This window comes from Giraffa tippelskirchi, chromosome 7, assembly GCF_054371585.1.
Source record: "Giraffa tippelskirchi isolate mGirTip1 chromosome 7, T2T-mGirTip1v1.2.pri, whole genome shotgun sequence".
In the NCBI taxonomy this organism is placed as follows: domain Eukaryota; kingdom Metazoa; phylum Chordata; class Mammalia; order Artiodactyla; family Giraffidae; genus Giraffa; species Giraffa tippelskirchi.
In genome coordinates, this window is record NC_137281.1 from 106,941,178 (window position 1) to 106,967,996 (window position 26,819).

The following is a 26,819-nucleotide window of genomic DNA, read 5'->3' on the forward strand; positions in this document are numbered from 1 at the left end:
TCAGAATCAGTCGGGATTGGACTCCACTGACAAAAACAAATTACAATACGAGAAAATACCAGGCAGTGATAAGTGCTGAGGTGGATTAAAATAGAAATAGACTAAATGATAGAGAATGTGTGTGTGATGGTGTAGTCATGGCGATTTTACTTTTGTTGGGTAATCCCTGAAGGCCTCTCTGAAATGACATTTGAATTGAGACCTCTATTATGGTGAGAAGTAAGCCATGTAAGGAGCTTTGGGGAGAGAATTCACAAGCAGAAAGTACAGGTATCTTTCTGAAATAAGGGTGAGGTGGACTTCCAGAGAAGTGTGACCCTTTTCACACACACCTGTGCAAGAATCTATAGAATGTCTTTCCTCTGCCGAAAGCAGTTTTTCAGTTGAACTAGGTAGACTACAAATGCAGAACACTTGGCTTCTCTGTTGAGCATATGTGGGTGAGATTGTATTTAGATCAAAGTGATTAAGTAGTCAGAGTAGTCAGGAAGACTACTCTGTTTAATAATATTCTTTTACATTGCCACCAGCACTACGGGGCTTGTTGTCGGAATTAAACACCAATCTTATTGTTTAAATCACCTTAGGTATTCGGTATGATCTCTTAGATGAATAAAGTAGAGAAAGTAGTGACTTCTGCCCTTAACTCTACTTGGGGGAACCAGGGAAAACCTCACAGGGGAGTCATTCAAACTACACAGCACCAAGCACTCACTCATGTCCAGGTGAGTGAAGATCAGTGTGTTTCAAGAATCAAGTCAAGAACTAGCATTTGTTGAACATTCTGTTTGAGGTTCTGTGCACTGGAGACTTTATATATGTTACTGTTTTCCATTAGCTTTTTCTTTAAATTGAAGTATAGTTGATTTACAATGTTGTGTTAGTTTCTGGTGTATAGCAAAGTGATTAAGATATACATATATATATATTTCATATTCTTTTTCGTTATGGTTTATTGTAAGATACTAGATATCGTTCCGTGTTATACAGTAGGACCTTGTTTATTTTATATACAGTAGCATAGATCAGTTAATCCCAAACTCCTAATTTATCCCTCCCCTACCTCCTTTCCTCTTTGGTAACCATAAATTTGTTTTCTATGTCTCCATTAGCTTTTAAAGTTATCCTATGAGATGAGAACAATAGTTTTCAATCAGGATACTTTTGGATGCTGGTGAAAGAATACCCTACCAAAACGGTGTAAGGTTATTCCTAGCTGGACAGTGTTCCTAGCAACCTTAAATCTTTCTCTCCTCCTATTCTGACATCCTGAGCAGGTTGGTTTGTCTTCTGAGGCCAGCTCTCTTCACTGTGCTGAGATGGCTCCCATACAATTTCAGAAATAGAGGCTGATTTCAGTTTCACTAGAGGCACAGAGAAGTGCCCATATACCTCTTTTTAATGTTACAGAAAAGCTGCCCACAGCAGAATTCACCTTCACAACTCACCGTGCCTTCCCTATTAGTAGCAAGGCCGACAGAACTGCTGAAATTGGCTCATTTGTTTTCTTGTGAGGCCATGGCACAGCCCTGCCTCTCTGAAGAACATGGTCACCAGACCCCAGACAAAAGATCTGAGTCAGTTAACAAGGATGAAGGGCTTATGATTATTGAGTGGGCAGTCAACAGAGTCTGCTGCTATATTATTTCCATCCTGTACATGAAGATACCAAGGCTCAAAAAGGTCAAAATTATCAAGATCACACAACTTTGAGTTGAACAGTGTTTCCATGCATTCTCTTTTCAGAAAAACAAACACACACATATGTATTCCCAAATGAAAAGCTTGTTTTTTGTTGATAGTGATGATGTAGGTAGATTAGAGAGAGTCCTGGAAGAAAATACAAAATGGCTGCTGTGAGATGAAGCAAAAAATCACCTTCTAAACAAATGATTCCAGAAGAAATTACACCAGGTCCTGGTAAGCATTAAGAATGGCATTTAATTTAGACAACCAGTCCTGCATTTCTGCACTGTAATTTTATATATATATAATTAAACTGAGTGCTGCTGACTGGTCGTTAAAATCAATTTGATCTAAAGAAAATCCACCATGGACCGAGAAATGAGCAAGGGAGGCCAAGGGTTCTGTGTATGTTGTCTTTCAGACTTAAATGAAAACCATGTTTTCTCTAGAGAACTATGCATTTTGTTGATGATGGCATGTGTAAGGGAGGAAAGAATAATCTCTGACATTTCTAATTATGAGTTATTTTGAAAGTAGGTTTTCACTTTCCAACTCCAGAGTCAACATGCAGTTTGATTATTACTGCATTTTCTTCATGGTTTCTTCACTTCCCATATGATACTTCCTTTCAGAGGCTGGGTTTGTAAGACAACAGTAGTGAAAAGAGAAATTGCAATGGAGCTGCTGTCATCACAGTGTTTTGACGGCTTTGCCTCTAGGTGTATTTCTGTGCATTATCATTGTAACAGGTTAGTGTTAATGGTGGGAATATCTTCTCTGTAATAAATGATTGAGTGCTTCCTACTCGTCTATTTGCATTTTTAAACAGGAAAGTAAATGTTAATTTCTAGCCTTTTCCAACAGAACTGTGTTTAAGAAGCGTATTTATCTGATCTGCCCAGAACCATATGAGAAAAACTGTGAAAAAATTTAAACACAAAAAATAAATTAACTGTTATTTTAGAGTCTTTGATGGAGAACTGAATTGATCCTTTGCGATTTTTTAAACTTCATGAATTGTGGTTGTGTTTAGAGACCTTACTGTATATAAGCATTAATTTCACTAATAGTTTTATTATGATTTTTTCCTTTGAGGGCAGAAACTTGTTATTGAGCAGTCCCAAGATTTTCTTTTAATTAAGCTAACAAAAAATTTGAATAAAAAAAGTGAAAATTTCTAAGCAAAAAAACAGAAAAAAGATTTTTTACTATGTTTTAAAATAATCCCAAAATACTATAGTGTGGAAAATAATATTCTAAGGCTTAATTCACAGGAGATCATAGTAGTTAAAGAATATTGGTTTGGAATCAGAATATCTTGGACAAGTTCCTTATACTATTTGTGCCTGTTTCCTTATCTATAAATTGGGATATAATGACAATACCTACTTTACAAAATTGTCAGGAGAAGATTATATAGTGTGTGTAAAACGTTTATTTAACATAGTGCCTGACAAATAGTAATTAACTATTCAGAATTGTGGCTATTATTAGTGTAATTATTATTGTTACCACAAAGATGGATGTGAGTATCTTTTATTCTGGCTTTGGGGTTTTTAGCAGGTTTTAGCAGAAACAATTAAGGTCCAGTAAGAGCCACAGGTGCTCAGAACTTAGAGTAAAGAATCACCCAAGGAAGCCTTCTTCCCTGGCATAGTCAGATGTTAGTGTTTTGATTTTAAGTGATAGTCTCAAGCTTGCATTATTTGTTCACCAATGCATGTGCTTAGTCATAAATATTTCTAGTTTTCCTTCCCAAGTTATGATAGACTTGCGCATCTCTGTCTACTTTAGTTCGGTGTAGCCATGTGTCTTGCACTGGCCAGTGAAACGTGAGCAGAAGTGATGTTTGTCACTTCTCGGGAAAAGCTTAAAAGAACCAGGATGTGAGTACATTGCTTGGCAATTGACAGTGGTAGAAGCGCAAAAACAGTGGCTAAGCCCTTAAGCCTGGTTCTTAGAATAAAGACAACAGAAATGGTCTCTCCACTGACCTACAATGGACATGTAGAGAGAGGAGAAATGAGTTTTTCTTTCTTAAAGGATTTGGGGGTTGTTAGTTATGACAGTATAACCTAGCCTATCCTATTCAATACACTCTAGTTATCCCTTCAAACTCTAGAGAAAAGAATATTATTGGTAACAGTACATAAAATATGTAGCACTTTGGAGAAATTAATTTTTAATGACTATTGTGTGTGTGTGTGTGTGTCTGTTTGTGGTAAATTATACCATAAGTAAGCCTTAGGATACATCACATTTTAATTTAAATAGATTTGTATAAAATTTACTTAAATCTCTTTTAAAGTAGGGTTTATTTCCATTTCAAACAGAGGAAAATCAGTATACCAAAATTACCAACATCTGTTCTTCTTTGAAGAGAGTCACCTGTGATGCCCAAGTCAGGACTGAATTCTAGACTCAGTGTGATCACTGGGTCATGGTTCCTCTGACTTAAAGCTCACCCAGAATGGTGCTTTGTGACACAGAGGATCTTCTGAGAGAAGATAAGAGACTAAACCATGCCCATGGCCTTTGTCTCCAGTAGGAAAATAGTCTTCCCTAAGCTCTATTGCAATGTTCAGTTATAAACAATGGTGCTAAGTACATCGAGGGTCTTGAACACATATTGATAGATGGATGGAAGTGGTCTACAGTTCTTCCAAATGCTAGACTCTCTCATGCTTTCCTTTTAAAAATGAACCTTTATTTTAGACCTTGGTTTAAAAATGTCTCGGCACTAAGACTTACGTTTACCTTAGAATCAAGTTATATTGTTATGATTAGACAGTGTTAAGGAAAAGAAAATTCATTTTAATAAAAAAAGACATTTATTCTTTTAAAGCATTTTACATGTACACACAGATGTAGGCTATTTTATTTTATATTTTTTTACTACTGATTTTTTCATCTGATTATTACATTTGGGTCTCTAAAACTGCATTATGAAATACCTTAATTATTTAAATTAGGAACAGATTCATTATCTCCAGTGTACAAACTCAAATTAATTTCATTATTAATCCAAATTTTAAATTGGTTAATCTTGGAGTGTTTAAGGAACCAAGAGCGATTTTTTTTCATCCTTAAAGAAGAGGACATATTGATTTGATGACTCTCTCTCCATCACACCAGTTATGCTACAAAGTGCAAGAAATTTGTAAGAAACTTTGGATAGATTTTAAACCAGCCAGAAACCTGTTTGTCTGGGGCTTCTAGGGGAACAATCTGTGAGTCATTTTAAAAAACAAACACACTCATAATCACAGCGCATGTTGTTACCATGGTTATCAGGCCTGTGGAGTTGGGTTGCTTATGTTCCTGTAAAGGGAAGAGGGGAAGAGAAAACTGAGAATTCAGAGCTTTGACTATCAGCTTCAATTTGACTATTGCGAGAGAGAGTGTAAGGGTTTCTTGAGAACATGCTGGCTCAGTCATCCTGAGAGGGAAGTGAAGAAACTCTGGCATCCTCCCTTTGTTATTGAATATAAGTTAATCATATTAATGTTAGGTGTTGTGATTCACAGGGGAGAAAAGGACCGTTTGGCGTACTCTTGGGAAGATGGGGGAAATAGGTCCCTTATCTGCTATATGATTACATGTAATTCTCTAAGGTCTGCCAGGGAAGTGTCTGGTGCAGGTGCACAGGGCTTTAATGAGCCTCTAAAAGGTGCCAAATGCCACCGGCGTAATATTATTACAGATTTGAAGGATCCTTAGTGCATTATTCTGATACAGTTAGAGACGGGTTTTAGTGAGGCCATTGTTTCAAATCTGGTCCCCAAGTAGACCAGGTCTCTTTTCTCTATTTTATGGAGGGGTATGACTCCTTTGTCTTGTACAGTCATCTTATAATACAGGCCTCTGGGTCACAAAGGTGATCAAGGAGGTTATGTGAACTCTGTCAAAACTGTTATTCCTCCAGGGGAAAGTGAAATTAACATGCTTTTTTTTTTTTTGATGCACAATCAACAAAGTGGGATTACTGAGGAATGATTCATTATGATTCCATATGGAGAACAAACACCCTTAAATTAAAGGTATAGGTTGGTACACATACAATACTGGTTTTCAAGAATATTTTAAAATTTAAGAAGCTTCGGCATCCTCTTAAATGGAAAAGTATAATACATTGACCTAGAGGTTTGTTTTTTTTTAACTTGGGTTCAATCCCTGGGTTGGGAAGATCTCCTGGAGGAGGGCATGGCACCCCACTCCAGTATTGTTGCCTGGAGAATCCCCTTGGACAAAGGAGCCTGGAGGGCTACAGTCCACGGGGTCGCAAAGAGTTGGACACAACTGAGTGACTGAGCACAGCACAGAGGTTTTTTAGAGTATTCCTTATGCAGATTTTATTTCTGTAACTTTTCCTTATTAAAACTATTTTTTTTAAAGCTTGGAATGAAGTGCCATGGGATGTGATTAAAGGGTGATACAAATGCAGGGAGTTTGTGTACGATTTTGCCCTGGCATATGGTGTAATAACTATTTCTCAAAACTGTAGATTTCATTTCTCCTTTCATATATAGAAAGAAGGCACATGTTACCTAAACTTCATTCTAGGCTGTCTTAATTTTTCTTAAGATTAGTAAACAGTGCTTAAACTTTTTTTCTGATGATGAAAGTAATTCATTGAAAATTCCGAAAATACTTAAAGTGTAAAAAATAACCTAAGACTGACCCTTTCCATTAATCAAGTTGTTGGTTGAACTACATGTGATTTCACAGTGACTGACAGAAGTTAGAAGTTATTTGTCTTTCACATAACAGTCCAGAAGTGTGTGGTCCAGGGCTGGTAAGGTAACTCTCCTTGACAAGATCTCCCAGGGACCCAGGCTCCTTCTGTCATACTGTTACATCATTCCTATCATGTTTTCCTTGCTTTGTGGTCTGAAGTGGCTTCTTGCCATAAAAACCTCACTGTAACCAGTAGGAAGAAAGGAAGTTGGAAAGGGGAGGGCATGACCCAGAAGTTGCATGGATCACTTTTGCAGCCTTCCCGTTGAACTTTGTCACATGACCACATACCTAGCCACAAGGGAAGGTGGGAAAAGCACTTATTCTTGACTTAAATGTGTCTAGCTTAGAATGGAGGAAAGCAGATATTGAGTCATATCTAGCAATTTCTAGTACTTACATTTTCTGGGCATAAAGGACAATACACTTAACATTTTGGTGTGATCCTTCCAATCTTTTTCTAGAAAAATATGTATCAGAAAGATGTTATATATAATATTTACTAGAAAATATTATATGTGTTGTACTAGGAGAATATTACATATGAAAAATATTAAAGAAAATATTAGAAAATGTATATATAATATAAATGTTAGAAAATTAGCTGAGTTCATACTATATATATAATTTTGTATTCTTTTCACATAAGTTTATTTCATATGTATTTTCCTCAGGATTTAAATCTTTTGTATTTATCATTTCCAAGTTCCATTGTGTGTAGTTTTTTTGTTTTACTTAATAGCTTGTATTATTAATATTTAGGCTATTTCTAACACCTTGGTAATAATTATTTGTGTATATTTAGCATTTGGGGGGTCACATCAAGGAGTGACCTCACTAAGACAATGGCTGAGAACATATTTGAGATCTTGATATAGTGCCTAACTACTTTCCAGAGAGATCGTGCCAGTTTATGCTCCCCCAATAGTGTATGGGCTTCCCTTGTGGCTCAGCTGGTAAAGAATCTGGCACAATGGGCTTCCCTTGTGGCTCAACTGGTAAAGAATCTGCCTGCAATGTGGGAAGAGCCCCTGGAGAAGGGAAAGGCTACCCACTCCAGTATTCTGGCCTAGAGAATTCCATGAACTGTATAGTCCATGGGGTCACAAGGAGTCGGGCACAACTGAGTGACTTTCCCTTCACGATAGCGTATGAGAGTGCTACACTCAGAGCTCCCTTCAAGGCTAGTTTTGCAAGTCCCACTAATCATTGTTGTCCCTAGGGTTCATTCTCTCGAAATAGGTTGTTTTTTGCCCTTGGCTTGTTTTTGTTTCCTTTGCTGTCGTTAATCATGAGGTAATAGTTTTCTAATAACGTTGGCTCATTTAAAAACATGCTCCCTTATAGTCATCTGGGAATATGAGCAGTTGAGCTGAGATTTTAGCACACATGCCAGTCTCAAACTTTGGACAATCTCTAGAGACATTGATGTTCATTTGGTCTTAGGACCCAATATGAAAGTGATTTCCACCCTCAGTCATAATACTCTAGATGCCAAATATCTCTTAATTCTGAGACATAACAAAATAGGAATGATAGAGCATTCCCTGAGGCTTAGGTAGTGCCCTTTGAGCTGACTGCTTGATATCTTTTCAGAAGTAAAGAAGCTCCTCTACATGGGAACTTTCTCTGATATGAACCACACTCACACTCGGCAAAATTAGGCCAACTCTGCTGAACGTCTTCAAAGGTCATTAGTGGCTAGGGGTATAGGTATTTCTACCTCTTTATTTATTATTATTTTGGCTGTGCTGGGTCTTCATTGCTGTGCATGGGCTTTCTCTAGTTTCCCTGAGTGGGCTTCTTACCACAGTGGCTTCTCTTGTTGCGGAGCACAGGGTCTAGGCGTGTGGGCTCAGTAATGTGGTTCCAGGTCTCTAGAGCATAGACTCAATAGTTGTGGCTCACAGGCTTAGTTGCTATGCAGCATGTGGGATCTTCCTGGACCAGGGATCATACCTGTGTTCCCTATGTTGGAAGGCAGATTCTTAATCACTAGACCACTAGGGAAGTCCGTGTTTCTACTTCTAAATAGCCTTTTGCTTTGGATGGTAAAGATGTTTTTTAACCATAAACTTATTCAGCCTACCCTCTTAAAGGGCTAGATGCACACAAAGGGAGCCCTACCTCTGTCCCTAATACCTGACAAAAGAACATATCTGCACTTTGGTCCTGCTGGGAGCTAATCAAGTTAGGTCAGGAGGAAAGCTTGTTTCACCTCACCTGTACACATTCTCTCACCAAGAACTCTGCTTGCCCTAGGTTCTCCAGGCTGACTTTTGTGTTTTCTTGTAGGCTGGGAATGTTCACAAAGAAAGGGACTCATATTTTCACAAATCTGTTTCTTCAAAGAAAAAGAGTTAACAAAATGTTTCTTCGCTCAGAAATGTAAACCTGTGAACCCCCCTGCCCTTCAAGCTATTTAGCCATCACCACCAAACCCTATTTACAGAAACATTTATTTGCTTGTTCAGCTTTTATGTATCATGTTATCTCTCCTTTTTTTAATAAAACACTTTGCTCTCTGTTTTCTCAACAGCCAGATCTGCCAGTGAGCCTCAGGCTTTGGGAATTGAAGAGGTAAGAATTCTGAAATATTTTCTTCTAGGATCTTAAATCTAACCAGAACTTTAAGAGGAAAAAAACATCTTAAGTAAGCCTATAGGTGAAAGCATTTAACATGAAATGTTGATCAAGAAGAAACATTTATAGTCTTTAGCAATGTTGATTGCTGAAGGGGATTTAAAGGGGAAAGAAAAGACTCTTCTTAATGATTGCTAAAGATCAGATTTCTCACCAGAACTCCCCCACCCTCTTCTCCCCTCTGCCCCCCCCCCCACTTTTTTCTAAAAACCTGAGTTTGGAGACCCTTTGAGATGACTGCCTTAACAAGTATCCCTATGGCACCAAACATGATTAACTGGTGGCACCCATTGAGGATAGTGAAAGACAGATGTCAGAGTAAATTAGACTGGAAAAGGGTAGGGAAAACCCTGTTCTTAACTGGTTTTGATGTTATAAGGGCTTTTCCAGCAGCAACAACAGTAACAATAAAAGATCTGTTTAATACTGGTGGGGTTTCTTCTTGAAGAAACTGACTTGGCTTTTGAAACTGACAAAAGTCATTTGAATCTAGCTATAGACTTGAAAAAAATGAAAGTTGCTCAGTTGTATCCGCCTCTTTGTGACCTCATGGATACATCCATGGAATTCTCCAGGCCAGAATACCGGAGTGGGTAGCCTTTCCTTTCTCCAGGGGATCTTCCCAACCCAGGAATTGAACCCAAGTCTTCCACTTTGCAGGCAGATTCTTCACCAGCTGAGCCACAAGGGAAGCCCTAAGGTCACCATATTGCTGAGGCAGGTGATAATGTATTCTCCTTCTCCAACCAAGACATAGTTTCACCTTCCATCCTGATATGGACTTTCTCCCCTATTTTAAAATTTAACTTCCTTATGATAAATTTCAAGCATATACCCAAATAGAGAGGATAGTATAATGAACCTCCACATCCCTGTCACTCAGTTTTTGTAGTTATTGACTCATAACCAGTATTGTTTCTTTGTACCCCTACCTACTTCTCTTCTTTCCCCATTGGATCATATGGCAATGGCTTAAATATGGCTGTGGGATTTTTAATTGTTTATTTACATAACTGTTAGTGGCTACAACAAAATGCGAATAAAAAATAAAACCTACTTTTAACCTTAGTTTACTGAAGCTAGCCATTCATCCATTTACTCATTCAGCCAATATTTAGTATTTACTAGTATCAGAACCTTCTTAGGAGAAGAAGTAGAGAGAAACCTCATGCCAGGGAGACCAGTATATATCTTGGGTTGGGAATGATGGGCTGGATATGTAAGAACTGATGGAATTGCTGATTAAAGATGAAGGAGGACATCTAGAAAATCTGCCAAGTTTCTCTTTTGGGAGATTAAGTGACAATGATAACTGGGCTTCAGATACAGGAAGAGAGGAACAGATTCAAATCTGTGGAGTGGCCACATCCAGATGCGTGTGTCCAGTAGACTGCTCGAGGATGGCACAAAACAGTGGTTCTCAGTCCTGGGTACATATCAGAATCTTCAGGGATATGTTTGAAAGTACTGACCAGTTGAATCAGAATCCCTCGGGGTAGGAGTCTGAATATTTGTAGTTTGTAAGAGCTCCCAGGTGATTATAATGTGTAGTCAAGATTGAGAATTTCTGGTCTAGAGATTATTAGAAGAAAGGTCTACGTGTGTTTTGTGTTTTTAAGACCATGCATAGCTTTTGCTACCCCATAATGAGATTTTGTTTGAAGTATTTAATATCTTTCAGGTGAGGGCTGAGCCATCCCTACCTTCTACCAAATACTATTAATAATGAAGACTTTTAAAACAAGTACTTCATGTTCTCTTTCTGAGTTGGTGTTGATTTCTTTCATACTAATGAACATACTTAAATGTTTCAAATTAATTCAAGTGAATTTCTCAATGGGAGTTGCTATTGTGTTGAATGGGGCAATTCTTCATTGTATTCCTTGGTATCATGCCCTTGGCTCACAAAAGGCCAGTGGCATCTTCCAGCAATCTGGTATTCAGAGTGCCCTAAGGATACATTGAGGACTGCTATGTCTTTACACACCTTTAAAGAAGTTATTTGTCATTTTCACTCTTCTGTACAAACACTTTTGCTTCATACAAAATTACTGGTTTCAGTTATGCAAAGAAACTCCTTATATAAGTGGTCTCTGTGCTAAAAACTAAAGAAAGAAACTAAACAGACATTTAAAAAAAATATTGTTTTGCACTGTTGGAGGGATTTTGAGCATATTTATTCTAGTACCAGATCTAATTTTTATGCTGTACAGAGATGCAAATTAAGCAGTAGGTAAGAAATGGTCAAATATTGAGATTTAAAGCAAAATACTGCAAGTGTTATGCAAATTGAACAGCAGTGATGAAGATGTATTCATTTCTTATTTGCTACTATAACAAGTTATCACAAATTTTGTGGATTAAAATAGTACAATATATTATCTTACAGTTCTGCGGGTTAGGTTCTATAGAGATCTCACTGGTCTAAAGAGCTGTGTTCCTTTCTGGCGGAAAGGAGAGAAAGAATTCTGGAGAGAATTCTAGAGTCCCCCTTCCTCCATTTTCAAAGCCAACAGCCTTGCATCTCCATTTGTCTTTCACCCATAGTCATTGCTCTGAACTGAGCCAGGAAGTGTTCTTTGACTTTAAGGACCCATGTGATAAGATTTGACATATCTAGGTAATTCAAGATACTCTCCCCATCCCACAGTCCTTAATTTAACCATATCTTCAAAGTCCCTCTGTCCATGTAAGGTTGTATATTCACAGGTTCCAGGAATTAGGGGATGGACCTATTTGAGGGCTATTATTCTGCCTCCACGCATGCTCAGTTGTGTCTGACTCTTTGTTACCCCGTGGGCTGTAGCCTGCCAGGCTCTTCTGTTCATGGGATTCTCCAGGCAAGAATACTGGAATAGGTTGCCATGCTCTCCTCCAGGGAATCTTCCTGATCCAGGGATCGAACCTGCATCTCCTGTGTCTCCTGCATTGCAGTCAGATTTTTTTACTGCTGAGCCACTGGGGGAAGCCCATTATTCTGCCTACTACAGAGTAAAAAAGATGAATTGTTCAGAAAGGTAGAAATACTTCAGGTAACAGAGATCAGATTATCTTACATTTCATTGTATAGGGTTGAGAATGTTTAAGGTTCCCAAGTTGATTATGTGAGTTCTTGTCTTGACTCTGCAAATCCTGTTTTGTGGATACGGGCACTAAAGGGTTTTAGTTTTCTTGGAGTATTTGGTGTTGGATCAAGTGGACAGGTTGAAGTCCAGTGGCTCCTCCCTTGGCCAGACTTTATGGTGCTGTGGGTGTGGCCTCTGGAGGACTGTGCTGCTTTTGGCGTTTCTCCAGCTCTGGAGAGTTTGCCTGCAGTGTGCAAGTTCCAAGGTCTTTGAATAGCACCAAAGAAATGTGAGATTTTTATTTTATGCTGTTATGTCTGCCCGTCACATTATACTATATTTATTAGGCTCTAACCTGTGGAAATTGGAGGAAAAATAACAATATTCTAGAACTTTACCGTAGTGGTATTTATTCTAGCTGATTTCTAAGTGTGGTTTAATTTCCATACATTAGGTAGGTCATCCCCACAAAGCATAAAACCATTGCTTGCCTAGTGAATGAAATGGATCACTGGATTATTTTTTAAAACCATCTCAGCAGTAGGATATAGCCAGAAATTTTTGATGGAGATTTTAAATGTTGCAGCTAATTTTGTAACAAGTCCCCTCTGTATTCACTTCTAGACAGGTCAGCAATACAGATCTGAAGGTGAAACTTAGGGCTAGCTGTAGAATAACAAACCATCCTGATTTTGTCCAAGACTGAGGGATTACTGGGGAGTTGGGATCTTTAGTGCTAAAACTATTAGAGTTCTGGGCAATTTGGGACAGTTGAGCTGAAGTTTAACAATTTAAAACACTGGACTTTTTCCACTTCCCATGGGGTAAAAGTTGTATCAGCTAAGTTGGAAAGTTTTTTTAATACTGTGTAGTAGCGATCTGCAATTGGGTATGACAAAACAGAAAGAGTCCAAATGTTGCAAGTTTAATGAAATGTGAGCATGGTAACAAATTTCATATATAGAAATGTCTTTTATTAAAACATTTCCTTAGATATTTCCAAGTGCTGCCAGCTGATCAAAGTGCGACAGGTACTTATTTTAAGGGATGTCTACATAGGGGTAAAATGGTAAAACTTTAAGGTTTTTAATTCCTTCTAGATTTAGAGACAACTTTTTTGACCTTTTGCAGAGATGTAACTAGGCAACCAGGATAGCATTTAGCTGGTGCACAGCATCCAAGCTTTGTAGCTGTTGCATCATTTTTTTAAAATGCTATTTAAATCTGTCTTTTAGTTTTGGCATATGCTGCCATGTAACCTTTAATTCCTTAGAAATATCATACAAACCCTCCACTGTAAGATAGAATTGTTCCTAGAAGCCTAGCATCCTCTGATGATAATAAACAGCAGTAAGAGAGTAGAGAGGTAGCCGAATGTACTGTTTTATAATTGGACATTAAGAAGGTAGTTTTTAGTTTTGGTGTGAAAAGGTGTAAGAATTTAAAACCATATCCTCAGCAGGTGGTTATGAGCATTCCTCACAATATGATGAAGGGAAAATGTACTTTTATAGAAATTAGAGCTGGCTTTTAGTCTAGTGAAGTGGACTTGACTTTGCTGGATAGGTGGTAACTAGAAATAGTTTGATCAATAAGCAGGAAATACTGAAAGCTTCTTAAGTGTCAGACACTATATACTATGTTCATTTTCTGTAGTAACCAACCTTGTAATTTTTCAATTTTTTTTTATTATGAAAGGAATATGTGTGTAAGTTTTTTAAAAATTTGAGTAGTAAACACAGGAATAAGTAAAAAAGAGAAGTTCTTCCTAAACACCAACTTATAGCCCACTCCTTGGAGGTAACCACTCTTAATAGTGGTCTTGTGTCTTCCAAAAATTTTCCATCTCGTGGTTAATCTGTACTGAGAAGGTACGATGAGTGCCATTAAACCATCTGTTTGTAAACATTTCTGTGGGACTAAATCTTTTCAAGACACCATTTGATGCTTCTTAAAGAGTGAAAATGTCAGAAGCAACGTGATGCTAACAGAGGGCTGGTGGTAGGGAGAATGATGACTGAAGACTGTTACTGTGTAATTTTAGCTTCTGTAAGATTTCCATACAGAATGTAAGTGATGAACCTTAAGGTAGTTCCTTATCATTTTCAAAGTCATCTGGAGTATGTTATCACCCTTTATCCTTTTGATGACCCTGTGATGCAGAAATTGTTTACTTTGCCTTACAAAGAAGGAAGCTGTGGTTCCCAGAGGTTAGGTAACCTGCCCATGAACACAGATGATGAGTGACGGAACAGGACGAGCATCTGAGATCTTTTCCAAGTCTGGAACCAGGCTGCACTGGCAACCGTGAGGAAGAGAGGAACTCTGGAGGGTCTCTGTAGTGAGAGGCCAGAAGTGAAGGAGAGGAGGTTAGGCTTACAGTCTGAAGATCCAATTGTGAAGTCATTCTGATTCTGCTCCTTGGGCAAGATGCAGTCCACACACCCCGCTCACAGTTCCCTAACTGGCTGTGTCTATCCCTGTTTTGTTTGTTTGGGGAGTACTGGCCAGAGGAGTTGATTCAAAGGGTGGGCATGCAACCCATCAAGGGTCAATAGAGTCTTTCTCTGAAATTTTTCAACTCAAGTTGAGGGAGGCGAGGTCCCATCCTTTCCTGCCTCCAGGTAGTAAGAATCACTAAGGCCATGTTTCAGTCTCCTGAGAGAGTAAAGTCTGATGCACAGAGGGGAAGCAAAAGAAAGAAAGACAGAGAGATAAAGGGAAGGAAAGAGAGCCCAGTGAGAGTTGGAGTCCATCCATCCAGTTGAAGGGAGCCAATTTATTCCCATTTTTTTACCTAACCTAATTCAAGTTGCTACTGAAAGAATCCTGTTATTTTGGGGCCTTTGTTTCCTCATCTGTAAAATGGGGGTTTTAATATTTTCTCTGAAATACTGTAAAGGTGAGTTGAGGTAATGAATAGGAAGATTCTTTGTAAATTTTAAAATGCTATACAAATGCAAGATAGTATTATTCATTGATATGTTGTATTGAGCTAGGAAACAGTTGAAAGAATGAAGCTACCACTCATTTAAAAAATAAGAGTTGAGAGCTTTGTAAGAACCATCTGGTGTTATGTAGAAGGAAATGAAAGCTGCCAGAATTCCCAGATTTTCTTTTGGTATCCCTTTACTCTTTAAGTTCTAATAAATACCTATCATAAATACAGGGGTAGATCTTTCCTCACTGGCTCAGGTTAATCCAGTGAGTTCCTCTTTTCTATCTCCTGTCCTAATCTATGGTAAACACAAACCAAACAAAAATGAACGAAGCATCGTATTAATATTTCAACATTTTATCCTTTTCACTTAAAAGAGCTTTACAGATTTTAAATGATCTTTTGGCGTCATCAAAGAAAATCAACCTTAAAGTAGTTATTCTGTTTAGTTATGATATAGTTGAGGCAGTTCTTGGGATGGGAGGTTAGTTTGGGGCTTAGATAGAATCAAAATCCATCTTTTACCTTAATGGACTTATATCTTTGATATATAAACTCTAATCAAAGTCTACTTGAGATTATACCTTATGCATGTCACAGGAAGCATCACTTCACCTCTACAGCATTATTTATCTCTCAATGAGAGAAAACAGATGGCTCCTCTGAAATCTGTTCTCTTTCCTCGATTTGCTGTTTAGGCAATTTTTATTGTAACAGATATATCTTTCTTTATATTTGACTGTTAAAACAGAAAGAATGGTTTAAAGTCTCAATCTCTGTAGAATGTCATATGCAGAAAGGTCGAAGGCACCATGGAAGTATGATCAGTAAGTGTAAAGAAGCATGACATAGAAAACTGAATGTCAAACATCTCTCACATTTTATTTTATTTTATTTTATTTTATTTTACGGAATCTCTCACATTTTAAAATCCGAAAAATACATCCACCACCTTCACTGTTCTTACAAATCTATACTTTTGCCTTACAGAATTGCCAAGGCAGGAAGGGCAAATTGGTGCTGTTTGACCACCCTACTCCACATCTCACCTTGCTGTTATTTATTTTTTGTCTGGGCTTGATTTCAACCCCATAAATGTCAGTGTTTTCATATAAATTGAGGACTTGGAATCCAAGTTCTTTTTCTGAATAAGCATAGTCTTAACCCTCAGAAACTGTCAGTTGCACTGAAAGCAATTGACATCGGTAAGTCATTAATTTTAGGAGAGCTTAATAAAGAGAATATTTATAAGGACATGAACAGAGTTCAGGGAAACCACAAGGGAGGATGTACCTTCTCAGGGCTCCTTTACCCCCCTAGACCTGGAGGGATGAGGGCTAGGAGGAGAGGACCCTCCTGTGTGGAACTGTGGCCTCCAGGAAAGGGGTGTAGCCGGATTATAATGATCCTGCAGCAGGGTGCTGGGAAACAAATACCCTGAAATAATTCTCTCTCTTCCTATCTTCTTGTGCTCCCTACTGAACAAACTCAACTGGAAGACAGTGAACGAGGAAGCTGGCTGCCAAGTCCACAGTTTAGTCTTTTAGGGTGTAGAGCCAGGTAGAATGGAATGGAGAATGGGTTTGGAGAGGCAAGTAGAAGATATTTGCCACAGTAAATCATCATCGTGAAGGTCTTGCATGAAAGAAATAACACCCTTTTCTCCCCCAAATCTAAGCTGTCTTATCAAAAAATTGTTTTAACCAACTTTCACTTTTTCAATAATTGTATTTAATCAGTTTCCTAGTCCATGTTCAAATGGACCCAGGTGTGATTGGTAGCATTTGGAGAGACTTCCGTTGTTTGTGTGGTAAAAACATGATCAGGAGGAGGTAAGGAGGTGATGAAACCACCCTCGTGCTTGTCCTGCTCAGACATGGGATGGCAACCTCAACTCAAAGTTCAAGTTTAGAGGAAGGGGTGGTGAAAAGTAAGTAGACACCTCAGAGCAACTCTGAATAGTCCACATTCTTGGGCCTCTCATAATCAAAGGAGTGACTTCTGTCCCAGAGAAGTACAGCATCCACCTCTGGTGGGTTGAATAGGCAGTTTTAATTTTCGTCCAGCTTGCTTCTAATCTCAGATGAATTATTTTCACTCCTTTGACCTAGGGACCAGGATTACTTGCCTTGATCTAATCCAGATTAACCACTCTGATCCACTGAGAATGAGTAAATCAATTGAATCGGATAAATCTCCATAATTGGAAAGGTATTTGTGGCAGCATAAAATGATGGGCAAAAGAAAACAAATTTGGAGTACCACCCTAAAGCATACAGTTCTGTGGACCAGAAAATCCCTGACTTGGGAAATGCTTGGACCAAGGATCCCAGAACAGAGTTGGGTCTATAACAGAAACAGTGAAAGGCAGTGTGGTGTAATGAAAAGGGCATGGATTTTGAGATCTCGGCCTGGTACTGACTGTGACCATCTTGGAAAACTTCTGTGCTTTCACATTCTCAAATTTCCTTGTGTGTAAAATGAGAGTAGTTTAACTTGTTACAGAATTAGTTGAAACCATATCTGCAAACTAAAGGTAGTGTTTTCCACATACTCACTTTTTTGGGTGCGTGCTTAGTTGCTTCAGTTGCATCCGATTTTTTCCAAACTTTTGGACTGTAACCTGCCAGTCTCCTCAGTGCATGGGATTCTCTAGGCAAGAATACTGGAGTGGGCTGCTATGCCCTCCTCCAGGGGACCTTCCCAACCTAGGGATCAAACTCATGTCTCCTGTGTCTTCTGCACTGCAGGCAGGTTCTTTACCACCGAGCCACTGGGGAAGCCTACTTTTTTGGAGGGTAGGGGAGTAATATACTCTGTTTTTAAAAAATAGTGTTTCTTAACAGCTCTCTTGAAATATAATTGACATGCAATATAACGGACATATGATAAATGATACATATTTAAAGTTGAAGAATATTGGCTGCATACATCCATGAAAGCATAGCCACAATCAAAACAGTGAACAAATCCATGTAAAAGTTTCTTCATGCTCAGTAACAGTCTTTCCTTTCGGCAACTAATGATCTGCTTTCTGTCACTCTAGAAGAGTTTGCATTTTCCAGAGTTTTATGTAAATGCAGATATATATTATATTTACTTTTGCCTGGCCTCTTTTGCTCAGCATAATTACATGGAGATGTATCCATGCTATATGTATCAATATTTTATTCCTTTTATTACTGAGTAATATTCTAAAATATTGGTATGCCACAGTTTATCTGCTTACCTATCAAAGGAGTTTACTCAGTTATATTTTAATTCTATTTCCCTTCTTCTTCCCTCAATAATAGTATAAGAAAAAATTTTATATCTCATGTTAAGACTGCTGACATTTCTACTAACATAATCTAGGAGTAACATGATTTATAGGAATGGAGTGTAAAAGCAGGTATTACAGTAGTTGTCTATTAATCCCAGGCTTAGGTTTAGTTCTGAGCTGAAGGCTGGTTCCTTCTGCTTTCTAGACTTTCTTTTGTTCTTTATCATAAATTAGCAACCCAAATGCCCATCAACTGATGAATGGATAAAATTATGGTATATATATACAATGGAATATTATTTGCCATGAAAAGGAAGTACTGATTTATACTACAATATGGGTGAACCTTGAAATCATTATTATGCTAAGTGAAAGAAACCAAGCGCAACAGGCTATGTAATCTATGGTTCCATTTATCAAAATGTCCAGAACAGGAAAATCCTATAGATACAGAAAGTAGATTCATGGTTGCAGGACCTGGGGTGGGGGAAGGAAAAATGGGGATTGACTGTTTAAAAGCTATGCATTTTCTTTTTTGGGTGAAGAAAATGTTCTGGAATTTGATGCTGGTGATGGATGCATATTTTTTAAATTTTCTAAAATCACCGAATTTTGTATACTTTAAAAGGGTTAATTTTTATGTGCATTGTATTTCAATAAAGCTGATTTTTAAAAAAAAGCAATCTGTGCAGCTTTGCTGACGGAAATGTATTCAGGCACAGCAATTAATTTAATTTCCCATTTTTCACTTGCTAAAGAGAAAACTTAGAGCTGCTTACCTCATTGATCATGCTGCACCTGCATTCACGAGCATGAAGTGGAACTTTCTAGCATGAGAAAGGAAAAATGTCATATCTGTAAATAAGTCATGTTTGGGGAGGTAGTTCAATACCATACTGTTTTGGTTTACTTGAGATGGTGAAGGGCCTGGAGCCACTTTGACTTTTTTGTCTTTTCCTTTGCTTTTAAAAATAACATGCTTTCAGATTGTCTAACCACTCTTTCCTCTAGCCTTAGTTAACCAGATACAGGATATCCTGTCGGTAAAACATCTTAGCTAAATCAGATTATTTACCAAACTCCTAACAGCAATAGACAGAACAGAGTGACAAAGTAGACGTCCAAATATTCAAAATAATCCTTGGGAAAGGAAAGAAGCCAGTAGCATAGAATTAGCAGTGATTCAATTAGAGGAACAGCTTTGGTTTCCAGCAGCTGTGGAGGATGGGAATAAGGACAGACTTCCTCCCTTTCTAATTGTCTTCCTTCACCTGGTAAAACACCACCTTATATAGAAGGCTTTTAGCTGCTCCACTGCTGTGAATCAGGACCAACACTGTAATATCTGGAAATAGAGCTTCATCTGGTCTATTCCCAATAAATCAGTGTTTCCTGGGTACTCAACATTTGTAGTCGAGAAATGGCCTGTTTTCCCCCTGCTTTTGAAAATCTTACTAGCCGAGACTTGAGTTTTGGTGTCATGTAGTTTAAACTAGAAAGGAAATCAAAGGATTACCCCAGGGTGAAAGTAAAACCCATGTAAGTCTACCCAGAAATGTTCCCTTTGCTTTTTGCTGTGATTTAACAAAGTTTTCCCAAGGTAATTTGAAAAATTTTATGTCAGTGTGTGTGTTTATCTTGGATTTTCTGATACAGTCTCGCCAGTTTCTGGCGCACTACAAAAAATTGTGTAAGAGAAATTTCCACATTTTACCCTGACTCTGGAAGAACATGACTCCCAGGGCTGTTCCTTTGAGTATTACTCTAAAATATATGTTGATTTATATATTAAACATCTGCAATGCAAAGCATTCCTGTAAGATGGTTAAATGACTTCTCTAGTAATAGGATGGGCTTTGTAGGCATGGGCAAGCATAGCTCTAGATTCTGTGTGCACATGTGTGTGTGAGTGAAACATACCATACATCTTGAAAATATATGGATGTATATACATATACACATTAAAGACTATTAGTGAAACACTACATACATTTCCTGACTTTTCTCCCTATCTTTAAAGACTCCTGTTTGCTTCTTCCAGCCCCTCCTTTCTCCTTCTTCCTGGAAAGCCATAACCTGGATTTTTTTTCTTTTACCTGTCATTCCCCTGCTTTTTCTTAAATTGTTTAGTGTCACGTCTTTTTGAAATGGAATCATACTTTTTCTCTGGCTTAGATTTTTACCCAACATTGTATTTTGAGATTAACTAGGTGAATAAATGCAGCTGAAGTTCACTCATTTTCCCTGCTATTTAGTATTAATTAGTACATCAGTATTTCTTCCTGTGTATGAAATATCCCACACTTTTTCTGTTAAACCCATTTGGGACATTTGGGTTGCTTCCAGTTTTTTGCTCTCATGAAAATGCTGCACGGTACACTCTGTACCTGTGTCTTAGTCCTCATCCAGGGGTTTTTCTAGGATGTATACTTTGGAGTTCAGTTGCTAGGTCATACAATATGCAATGCTCAACTTCATTAGGTAATGCCAAGTCATTTGAAAGTGATTACACCGATTCACTTCATTAGCAGTGTAAAAGTGTGATTTTTGTTCCACTTGTTGACACTAAATGTTCTCTGAATTTTTGTTTTTATTAGTCTTATTGCAAATTCTGAAGTTTGTTTTGGTTAACAAATATTTGGTTGGGTTTTTATTTTGCACCATCCAATTGAAAGAGACAAGAAAATAAATGTGTTTGTTCACTACATTTGATAAAATTAAATGGACCATTGCCAGAGTCTGCCAATAGATACACTTCCAAGTAATAGCCAGCCTGAGAGTCTTGTTCCTTTCCTGTTTTTTCTTTAAGTTTTTCTTTATTAGATATTTTTGATATGCAAAAATTTCAACAAGTAAAACAGTGCAAAGATGTATGAGGAAGCTAATTTCTCCTTTCCTCTCTTACCCTCCCCCCAGCAGGTTACCAGTATTAATGCTAGGGTATATCATTCCACATTTTTTTTCATATTCATAAATATGTAATAGGTTTATGTTAGATTGTGACTTAGATTACCATTTTATTAGATCAAAAAGAGTTGAATATCAGCAATTTCATACAGTTCAATCACACATGCACACATATCCTTTGAGGACTTTTCAAATATAAGCATTACCGTGCAGCTGTGTTTTCGTGATAAATGTCACAGACACTCATCCAGCTCATAGGCATGGCTCTCACTCACTCATGTTAATGATTGCATCATGTTCACTCTCTGTCCCTGTGGAGAAAAATTACCATCTCCCATGGTTGGCTTGTGGTGCTTCACCCTGGTTGAATCCCAAGATGGGGGAGGGACAAGGGGCTGAGTCAAAGGACACATGTATCTCCAATTTAAAAGTATATTGCCAGATTCCTTTCCCCAAAAGTTGTAACAGTTCAGGTTTCCATTAGCAAGTGTGAGACTGCTTGTTTTCTGTATTTAGTCATCACTGAGTATTATTACTCTTCTGGGTGAAAATTGGTATTCTATTTTCACTTATATTCCCGTGAATTTTGGTGAGCTGAGCTTGTTTGCACATGTTTTATTGTTCTTTTACATTCTTCTGTGAATTGTTATTTCATATGCTTTGCTCATGCCTCTTTAAGATGATTTGACTCCTCAGTTTGTTGGGAGCTCTTAGTTTATTAATGATAGTAATTTTTTGTTTGTTCTATATGATACAGTTGTTTATTTCCCAGTATATTATTTGTCTTTGATTTTGTTTACATTATATTTTGCTTTCAAAAAATTTTTTAATATTCAGTCACACATATCTGTCTTTTCCTTTATGGTTTTTATCTTCGAAGGCTTCTTCTGTCTAAGCCAGTACCCTTCTAATTCTTCTTCTAATGCTTGTATTGATTTATTTTATATATATATATATATATATAATCCATCTGAAATATATTTTGTATATGGTATGACATATGAGTATAACTTTATGTTCTTTCAAATGTATAGCCAGTCTGATGACACCATTCATTTTATTTATGAGTTCAAATGCAACTTTAGTCCTATATTGTTCCACATATACATCTATCAATTTCTGTACCTTGTATTATATTTCCTGGGTCTGTTTTCTATTCCTGTATCAATATGATACTATCTTGATTATGATAGTTATATTTTAGGCTTTAATGTATAGAAAAGCAACTGAGTCCTATTTTACTCTTCTTTTAAAATATTTCTTGATATTATTTGGCATTTTTTCCCATATAAGGGTTAAACCGATTTTTTCAATATAAAATGTCATTGGAGATTCTGCTTAAGACAGAATTAAAATTATAGATTAATTTGGAAAGGATTAACTTTTTTATATTCAGTTTTTTCCATCCAGGAATCATGTCTCCCTGTTCAAGTCTTATTTTATATCTTCTAAAAATACTGTCAAATAGTTTTCAAATAAGTACAGAACTTTCTTCTAAAATGTATTCGTCGGTATGTAGGAGTTTTTATTTCTTTTGGAATTGGAAATTTGGTTAAATGGTTAGATAAGAAATAAATATAAATAACTTTTTTAAGGCTAAAACTTATTCTCAGGCTAAAATTCAGAGGAGTCCCTAGGTCCCACCTCCAGGGATGGATGTGGCAAGCTGACTTAAAGCCTGTTAAAGAAGAGCTTTGTTCCGCTTGACCTCATTCCAGCTTTGCTGCCATGGGGCAGACAGAGGCTGTGCTCTGAACTTTGTGTGGTTTAGGTACGTCATTTCTTCTCTTAGTGCTAGACTGGCCATGACTTATTTAAAGGTGGGTCTTAGAGGAAACTAAGGACTGTACTTACATTTCTGTTTTCTTTGAAGCATACTTTTATCTGTTTGCACAGAGGTTCATTTGAAAATAAAACCTCAAGATATGAAGTAGATGAGGAGTATTACTTATTGGATAATAACTTATCATCAGTTTAAAAAACATCTACAGTAGTCCTGTATTTACTTTTAAAGGCTAGAGTTTACAAGTAGAAATATATTTACTTCTTGGAAAACAGTAGCCTAAGTAGCAGTGTAGACAGCCTTCTTCATATTAAACCTATTAAAATGTCAATGAAAAAGAAAAAAAATGTCGATGAAAATATCACAAAGAAAAACTTTCAATAGTACAGCCTCAGTATTCAGAAAACAAATCAAAGAAGAGTTTTCAAAATAACTAATATTTAACTGTTACAGTCACAAGGAACAAAATTACAAACAATAAACTTTAAAATTGTCTGATTCAGAACAACAAAGTCTCAGAGTTCAAAAATGATTTAACTATGCTCTAAATAATAAGAAAGAAGATACAAAGCTGTGATGCAAAGGCCATGTAGTGAAACTGCAATACCATAATTAAGGACATGTCTAGAAGTAGTAAAGAATACATTGATAACTGCTAAATATCAATAGTTAATTAGGGAAGTATCTTATTAACTACTAAATGAATTCCAAAATTAGGTTGCTTAAATAAATAAGCATAGACAGTGGTGGATCAAAATAACTCATTTCTAGAAAATTGAACATAGTATTTCAACTTAAAAATAATAAGTGAATACTTGAGCCAATAAAAGAAATACATTTTGAAAAATCAATAATTTAAGGTAAAAGTATTTTCAGAATTGATTAAAGACTTGGCCTATAAATGAAAATGAATACCCCGAGAAAGATATCAAGACATTTACTATTCATAATATCTTCAATCTTCAGTGAAAAAGAAATTTTAAAACATTTGGAAAGAAAGTCCAGATAACTTTCAAATAATGATTTCAGATGCAGCCACAATTAAGACCATGAACTCCCCAAGGAAATGAAACAACATCTGCAGTTCTTTTTATGGAAAAGAATGATCCAGGCAAGATATCATTCATTCGGGAAAGCTAAAGAAAGATTTTCACATATCCCACCAACCCCAAATTGTCACTGACCTTACACTTTGATCCAGAACAAGAACTTCATGTTGTAGCTGCCTTATCAACTCAAGATGGGAGACTGAAAACATCAACTGAGGAGAGATCAATGCTTCTGACCACATCATCCCATTTCAGAATAGGACTGTGATCTAAAGCTTAATAGGAAGAGAAGAAGGGAACTAGTACTTAGGGAGCAACTATTGTGTATCAAGTTCTTCACATTTTTTAATTTACTCTTCAAAAACCCCGATGGTATGATCTTGTTTCGGATGAGAACACAGTCTCAGAGAGATTAAGGAACTTGCTTTGATAAGTGAAAATGAAAGTGGCTCAGTCATGTCCGACTCTTTGCGACCCCATGAACTGTAGCCCACCAGCCTCCTCTGTCCGTGGAATTCTCCAGGCCAGAATACTGGAGTGGGTAGCCATTCCCTTCTTCAGGGAATCTTATCTACCCAGGGATTGAACCCAGGTCTCCCGCATTGCGGGTGGATTCTTTACTGTCTGAACCACCAGGGAAGCCCAAGAATATTGGAGTGGGTAGCCTATCCCTTCTCCAGGGGATCTTCCCGACCCAGAAATTGAACCGGGATCGCCTGAATTGCAGGTGGATTCTTTATCAGCTGAGCTACCAGGGAAGCCCTGCTTTGATAAGCAGTAGAGTTTGAACTTGAATTCATGTCTTTCTGACCCTCTAAGAAAAGCAGAAGTTTCAGAGTAATAGTTAAAAACTAAGAATAAGATAAGATAGGTAAGGACTGAAACCTGTAACTCTATTTGTTTTTTTTACTTATGCAAAAATGTCCAAGGATATGATGTTTATTATATGGCTATATGTAGAAAACAACAGAAAAATGAATTTGATGATGGTCATGATTGTGTGTGAGTTGGTGTACAGATGTGGTTTAAGTGAAAATCGTTTTCCTTAATGCTTTCCAACAAACATTTCAAAAGAAAGGAGAAAGAAGTATATATACAGTGTTTAATACCAATGGCGTGTATTAAGCATAAATAAGAAATAGCAAAAATAAGATGAAATAAAGAAAGATAGTTGATTGTCCAAACATAACAATCATAACAGATATAAACTTAATTAATCTGCGTAAAACAGATGTACTTAAAAGTTCATTAAAATATAAGGCAGAACTATGATACATTAATTAAATTATAAGGAAATGGAGAATAATAATATCTGAGAATATCACAACAAAATGGATAAAGAGGGAAACCTTTAGAAGCATAAAGAAGAGTGTTGTTTTGTTTTTTTTTGCATTCGTGGTCACTTGTGTCTGACTCTCTGCAACCCCATGGACTGTAGTCCGCCAGGCTCCTGTGCCCATGGAATTTTCCAAGCAAGAATGCTGGAGTGGGTTGCCATTTCCTACTCTAAGGGATAGTCCCAGTCCAGAGATCAAGCGTGCATCTCTGGCACCTTTTGCATTAGCAGGCGGGTTCTTTACCACTAGTGCCACCTGAGCAAATAATGTTAAAATGTACAAGTGGTGACACTGGAATGAGGTCTCTTCGTGGTGAGGCAGCATTCCCAGAATGAAGGTTAACATCATCGGGTATAAACCAAGAGCCCTCGGGCCAGGGAAAAGCTTTGGCCTTTTGAAATTTAAGAGTAAATGTTGTATACCTCTGGGTTTACTAAGTAGAGTTGGAGAGTCAGGCTTTATCTGGAGTGGATATAGTTGAATCAAACCATTCATTTATAGTTGGGAAATACATACATTTCCTTGGCTTAATCATCTTTGGGAACAAAGAGACTTCCTAAGGTCATACAGCTGTAAAAGTGATGGCTCCTGTAGCTAATAAGAATGAAGACAGATGTGGGAGGCAGCGTTATGTCACTCACAACTCCAGGGTGGGTTGTGGGAATGAAGCTATGATGTAGAAAGGATAATGTTAGAATTAAGAGATGTCTGTTGAGTAAGGTTTACAGATGGAATCATGTTTGCAGTTGAATCAGAACTTGCGTGGTCGCTTCAAGAAGGAGAGATGGATTGAGAAGTTTCACTGATGAAAAAGTTACTGGCTGGGTAAATGAGTGATCACATTTGCTTTCCAGGGACAGAAGCCTATTTGTAATATGGTCTGTATTTTCCTGAGGAGATTATTACCAGACTGCTTGGGTCCCTTCTTATCTGGTATTGGAGGAGGCAGGGAACTCCTTTGGTGAAAGGCTAGATGGAACTCTTTGGGGTCAGGTAGACGGAGCATGGCTTTGGCCCTACCATGTTTGAGGCCAGGATCTCATAGCTTATAACAACTGCATGTCCTGCAATGTGTTGAAGGAATAATGTTTTAAAGGAAGACCATGGGAAATACCTGCATAATAATGACGTTCTTTCCTAGTCCTGCCTTGAAATGAGGTTGTTGGGAGGCAGGTCAGTATGAAAGGGAGAGAGACCCTCTGACTGTGGATTTAACACTCTGAGTGTTCTCTATAAGGTTCTTGCTCTCAGGGTATTGTTTCCCATTTATTTTATTTTCCATCTATGGCCCTGGTTTTTCAAGTGAATTGTCTCTGAACTGTGGTAACCTATGTTAGAGACCACAGATTCTAGTTTACAGATCTCATATTCTGAAAATTTTGTAGTGGTATTATTCCAACCTTTGAGGCTAA

The 26,819-nt window shown here is 37.4% G+C and overlaps 1 protein-coding gene across 7 annotated transcripts in view; it reads left to right on the plus strand.

Annotated features, from left to right (window-relative positions):
- The window catches only part of GNG2 (G protein subunit gamma 2), a 212,562-nt gene that overhangs the window by 101,929 nt on the left and 83,814 nt on the right, over positions 1–26,819 (plus strand). For 5 of the 7 annotated variants that reach the window (XM_081507330.1, XM_081507333.1, XM_081507332.1 and 2 more), the window contains one exon: positions 8,963–9,003. The gene's annotated coding sequence lies outside the window, so the exon portion shown is untranslated. Of the gene's footprint in view, positions 1–192; positions 271–8,093; positions 8,114–8,962; positions 9,004–26,819 lie in introns of those variants that run through there. The other 2 variants (XM_081507334.1, XM_081507335.1) reach the window with 2 other exon arrangements.